General features: G+C 45.3%; 1 long non-coding RNA gene across 1 annotated transcript; it reads right to left on the bottom strand.

The window, feature by feature from the left end:
- Positions 1–610: 610 nt before the first annotated feature.
- On the bottom strand, positions 611–2,748 carry LOC119299852. Its single transcript, XR_005146297.1, has 2 exons — positions 2,379–2,748; positions 611–1,124 (listed from the first exon to the last, which is right to left on the bottom strand). It is a non-coding gene; the product is annotated as an uncharacterized LOC119299852 (long non-coding RNA).
- Positions 2,749–5,129: the final 2,381 nt, after the last annotated feature.

Below are 5,129 nucleotides of genomic sequence, written 5' to 3' on the forward strand. Positions count from 1 at the left end.
GTCGTCTGCTGGCTGACGGCAAACAGTGTTGCACCTTTGCCGTCCGCCAGCTGACGGCATAGCTTGACACATGGCAGCACCTGGGGGTTGGCCTATTTTGCTACTTTGTCATCCGCTGGCAGACGGCAAATGTGCAATTGTCTTTGTCGTCTGTCAGCGGACGGCAAAGCACGCCGTTAACCCCTTAACAGACCTAACCTTGCACTTGTGCTGTGCGGGCTCTTTGTCGTCCACTGGCCGACAGCAAAGAGTGTTTCACCTTTGTCGTCCGTTAGCAGACGGCAAAGAGCCATTTGCCATAGACTATTCAGCCGGACCTGTTGCCGTCTGCTGGCGGACGGCAAAGGCCTTTGCCGTCAGCCATGGCGGACGGCAAAGTGCCTGATTCCTGTAGTGTATGAAAGTGCTCTAGTGCTTCACTTATATCTTTTTGAGCACGGTGGTGCTTTAATTTTTGAAGAAATACTCTCATGCTTCACTTATATTAACTAGATGATTCCCCGCGCGTTGCTGCGGGGATTTTTTGCTAAAATTTCTAATGTGGAGAAATAAACCATGTAAAAAATAGTAACTTGCTCGTGCATCGAAACATTCCCATTTTGAAAGGATGTGCATACAAAACCATTGCTTTCATCGAATAGTAACTGTAGTGTTTATACATAGAATTGAAAACAAAAGAAGCCTTTCAATGATAACAATTGCCTGTTTTATACATGAAAATAGTGCATCAGATCAGCCATGCTATAGTCGAATGTAAAAGGAATAAATATATGTTGGATCCATGTATGTGCAATTATCTTGTTCCCTAAGCTGAATATCATCAACATGCAGGTAATTCATTAACTATCCTCTAGAACAAAGGAGACGACCAAATGTTGCCACCTACACAAAAACTTGTAGAGAAAGATCACCTTGTATAAATGAACTTAAAACCTACCAATTCAGCATACCCAATAGTCACTAACCTTCAACTCTCAAGAACAAAGAAAGTACCAAATTGAGATGCGAACTAATGGATAATAATATGGCACAAACGAAAAGCCAGACAAAAGAAAAATTATTCCAACAAGAAATATGTATCTTTTCGGTGGATCTTTGAATATACGATGATGAAGGCCTTCAACCTGAAAAGGAGGATGAACATTAAGTCAGCATTGGACTTACTAAATAAGACGTAGAACAATTCATCTACAAATGAGACTGCATCCATGGTGCTTGGCTCAACACCTGCACATCTCAGTCACCATGCAACAGTTGGAACTGGGGACATAAAATTAATGGAAGAGTGGCATAAGCAGGTCCACCGGACCTTCGTTGCCCCTGCTTGTAAGCTTATCATCAATAGGACGGAGTAGCTTGATGGCTTCCTCCCTGCTGTAGAGTCAGCTCACCAAAAAACGCTACCATTGCCATGCTAGAAGCTCGACCAAGAGGTCTTCTAATGCACACATCACATACGCCAATTGCGAGCCGCCTCGACAAAGATGGGGGCTGGCTCCAGCTTCTTGATGTCATTTATTTAGCCCCATAAAGAGGGAGCATAAATAAACTGATGTAAAACAAATTGTCAAGTAAAATGCAAACTCACTGATGCACTAACTGTACCTAATACTACGTAAAAGATAGTTATACTGGAATTCTAATACAAAGGTCTTGTGTCGCACCTGCAGGTAGTGGGTAATGCAAGTGGATAGCAGTTGGACATGACGCCATGTAATTCAGTAGTGTGTTTGTTTCTATGGGCTATGACCCTTAATCTGTACCAAACAGAAGTGTGGGCATGTATTAGCATGTAGTATTCTGGATCTCACGTGCTACTCTCTTTTCCTCACCTTCTTTCTCTCCAAGTCTCATCTACTTCCTGCACCGACCCCATCCCCTGGTGCGATCTTGTATTCCTGGTCCCTTGGCGATGAGGTCGTCATAGTATGTTTCAAATTGCCAAAGATGAAAGAACAAAATAATTCAATGGGGTCTGATTTTGTGAAGGATGAAAAGTAATCATTCGCATCCACTAAGACAATTCGCCAATGTAATCACTCGCAGCCACTAAGACAACCCACCCTCACGCTCCACCTGAACTGAAAAGGAATACACAAATGCAAACCTATATCTGCATCTTCGAGACCAAAACACAATCAGATCTGCTTCTTTCATTGGATCTAGAAACCAGCAACACTCGCACACGCACACAAAACAGTGGATAATCTGGACACACAATAAAGATGTGCGTGTTAGCGAGAGGAGCGGACGAATCAAGTCACTGTGGCTTGGATGTACTCTAACAGGGGGCAGAGACCTTAGATCAGCGCCGGATAATGTTAAATCGGGCCAAGCCTAGGTATGGTTGGAGGAAGGCGTGGAGGGAGGCAACTTACGTGCAGAGGATCATGTAGTCCTCGGAGCTGCGGCTCCGGCTTGCCCTCGAGTATGTTGAGCCCTTTTGCATGAAGTTTCATCCATCCCCTCCAGATCAATCGGCATGCGTTCCTGCCGTTGCCCTGCCATCGCCGTCGTAGCCGCCAGTCCTACCTGACTACGGTCGCAAATCCTAGAGGGGGCTGGATTCCATTGGGTCTTATGCTCCATGGGGATTTGTGTCGTTTGGGGAGAGATAAATGAGGGGACGGCAGACCGAGCGGGGCAGTTTATGAGGGATTCCATTGCCCGCTTCCACTTCTGTGGCTCGAGAAGGAGGGTCCCTTAGGGACGCGAACTAGGAGCACTCGGCGACTACGCTCATTGGAGTCTCAGCCGCTGCACTGCTGTTTAGGGATCAGTGCGTAATTAAACGAAATGAATTGTTGTTGTTGAATACACCGCTCCAACGTAGAGTGGCACAATGCATAGTACCTATCTGGCGACAATAAATTAGGACCAAAAGTCATACTGTAAGTACATCACACTGTTGTGCATTTATTGAATATGAAGACTATTGAGTCACCGATGCTTTATCTTCATATTGTTAGTTACACAAATTGTACTCTTCATTGCCATTGCCATTGCCAAATCCAACGCATAGCTCACCCCTTTGATTCTCTTCGCCCGGCTATTGTTCCTCTTCCTCCCATTGATTAGTGCTGAAAAAATTAATAGGAGGTTAGATAATGTGCACAGAAACAAAATAGTCATTTTTTGGCTATAATTCCTCATAAATCATCTTACTCATAATAGCATCGCGTGCAAGAAGAGGAAGATGAACGTGGCTTGAGTTTGTAAATGAAGCGAGATTTATCTCATAACTTGTTAGTTTGTCGCTCCAATTAGCTACCAGTGTCTTCAATGGGATAAAAATAGAACAAATGTTAACTTTCTCATCTATGGTCTTTACCCAGGAAGTTTTCTTTACTAGCCATGCATGCTTGCCTAGTGGCCTAGACGAAGTGCATTGATAGGTTGGACAAGAAAGTATCTGGTTGTACCAAGAATCCGAGCGCCTTATTAACTATGGATTATTTATATTATATTACATGACCGGACTTGGAGTAACAATAGAAATTTTTGAGTGCAAGTGGTGAAAAGAGCGCACTTTTTCTGTTCACGTATTGAAAGTGCACCAGCAATGTTAAATGACATGAATGAAACTTCTGCCAGCAAAGTTGGAACAATGTACCAGACAGAAACTTTAACGTGTGGGGAACAAAACGTGTGTACTTTACGTCAGCTATATTGAACAGGGGAAAGATAAATACTACATAATAAAGACATGAATACAATGAGGCTATTATAGTGGGTGAGAATCCCAAGATGATTTGATGGGAAGGATTTCAGTGAGCGTCGTCGCCGAGTGCTCCTGCACAATTTCGGGTCCCTTCGCCATTAACTGAACACTTAAGTGGCAGGGCTGATATAGTGGTCGGTCCCGCTTGTAAGTCACTAAAAAAATGTTGATGTGGCAGATGTGCTGAGGTGGATAGGTTGCATGTTGAGAAAAATAAGATAGTGGAGATGAACTATTTAGGTATTATAGATTTGAGAGTTAGTGAATTTTTAAAGAAATTCTTTCATGCTTCACTTATATTATTTTGAGAGATGAAAAGAAAATTATGCTCATTCTTCGCTTAAATTTGTTTGAGCTTATTATAAGCAATGGTAGTATATGAAATTGGCCCCAAAGTGATAGATATTCAAGAGGGATATAATAAAAAACTTTCATGAAGATCATTGGACATTATAAATTTAATTCCTTGTAATAGCTTTGAGATATGATAGTAATATGTGAGCCATGTTGGTGAGTAATTATGCTTCGATAAGAATATTGATGTTAAGGTTTGTGATTCCCTATGCAAGCATGAAAGTCAAATAGTTATGCAATTGTAGTCAGAAGGTAAGAGCGTCTCCACTCGCGCCCCCAACAGGCCCCCTTGGGCGTTTTTTTCGTGCCGGTGCTGAACAAAAACCCCAATCACACCCCAGGACGCCGAAATCCACCAGCCCGGCCCGTTTCAGCGATCTCAGGCCGAACCCAACGCACTGGGGCGCTTGGGGGCTCCAGTGGAAGGAAAAACCGCGTCTGGGCCACCACTGTCAAGCGAAAACGCGTCTTGCATGTCTAGATCCCCCCCCCCCCGGTGTGCACGCCCTCCAGCCGCCTTATCGATCCCGGTGCCGCCCGCCCACCCATCGCCGGTAGATAGGCCATTCCCCTGCTGAAAAGAGAGGGTTCCGCCATGGCATCCTCCACCCCGTTCCTGGGCGAGCTTTCCGGCGCTTCGGCCACACAGGGCAGGAATACCGGCGGATGCGCCCTTACCACGCCCGCCAAGTTTTCGGCGATTTGTCTGCTCGGTAATGGATTTGGACGATGAGGAGGCGCTCGCGGCGCTACTAGAGGAGGAAGCCGATGCCGACGCCTAGGATGAAGAGCATCTCATGGTCCTCGCCCCCTAGCTAGCCTGCTCGCGAGCAATGTAAAGCCGCGGCGAGGTGGCTCGGCGTCGGGCCAGCTGAAGGCAAAGCAGAGGCATCGACTGGAAGGTTATTGCTTGCTCTACTCCGACTACTTCGCCGACGCTCCACTGCACGCCGACAAAGTATTTCGGCGCCATTATTGGATGAGTCGAAAGCTCTTCCTCGGGACTGTGAATTCCATTTGTGGGTTCAACAACTACTTCAAGTGCAAGAAGGAT

Source organism: Triticum dicoccoides, chromosome 5A, assembly GCF_002162155.2.
Source record: "Triticum dicoccoides isolate Atlit2015 ecotype Zavitan chromosome 5A, WEW_v2.0, whole genome shotgun sequence".
Taxonomy (NCBI): Eukaryota; Viridiplantae; Streptophyta; class Magnoliopsida; order Poales; family Poaceae; genus Triticum; species Triticum dicoccoides.